Consider the following 1,049-nt stretch of genomic DNA (forward strand, 5'->3'; position numbering starts at 1 on the left):
CACTGCTCATCCCATTTCTAAAAATGGTATTAAGAGTTACAGGGTGTTCAGAGGTGATGGGAATGACTGAGGAATGGGGAGAAACACCTTTGCATTTTAAGGCAGACAGCAAAAACTGGGTTTGCAGGTCATCCTACAGGTTGTTGCAGATCACTGGTTTTGTGTCCTTCCCCACTGCCTAAGGGACATTCACCAGGACCAAATCCCAGCAGTCTCTGTTACCAGAGGCTCATCTGTCCTGTGCCAAGCTTAACATCATGACCATCCTTTCTGAGTGGTATTTCTCTTGTAACTGTGTATCAGACCATGTAAAGCCCCTGGCACAGAGAAGGAGTGATGAAGTGGGTACAATGCTCTTTGGGAAGAACTACCCCTCACCACTGCCATTTCTGACACCTCCCCTACCAAGATGAGCCCCCTATGGAGTAATCCGTTCAACCTTTTTGGAGCCCTGTTCAATGAGATTTTCTCTCTGCCCCAAAGCACTTATCTCTGGGACAGCCTTCTCTGTCAGGGTCCTTTCATTATTAGCAGGCTCCTTCGATTCACAAGGCATCATCCAAATCCACACGTCCTCACACCAAAATAACTCTTCTCCCATTTTTGGCTCTTCCCTATGCAAGAGACAGGGAAGACAAGAGGGGCCAAACTCAAGGAGTAAGTGCCAGGCTCGCTGGGAGTTCAGGGAGCTGCTCATCAAACTTTCATATATGTCCAAACTCCCATAGCTGAAACAATAAAATGGGGGAGGGAGGGATGTTTGTATAGAAAAAAAAATAAAAAAAAAAATAAAAAGCAGACCGCAGTGGTGCTGGGCGGGGACAGAGTTCTCATTCATGGCTTTCTTCATGGCAGGGTGAAAGGGTTTACCTTTTCCCTCTGCCACCCTCCTGGCACCGCTTTAATTTTGGGATGGATTAAGGCAAATCCGGAGTCAGGAGAGCTCCTCCCAGCCGACTGCACCGGGAAGAGGCTGCTGTGGCTCCCGTAAGTACGCGGAGAGACCCACGTTGCCCGGAAAAGAGAAAAAAAAAAAAAAAAAAAAAAAA

Source organism: Oxyura jamaicensis, chromosome 3 (genome assembly GCF_011077185.1).
Source record: "Oxyura jamaicensis isolate SHBP4307 breed ruddy duck chromosome 3, BPBGC_Ojam_1.0, whole genome shotgun sequence".
NCBI classification, from domain to species: domain Eukaryota; kingdom Metazoa; phylum Chordata; class Aves; order Anseriformes; family Anatidae; genus Oxyura; species Oxyura jamaicensis.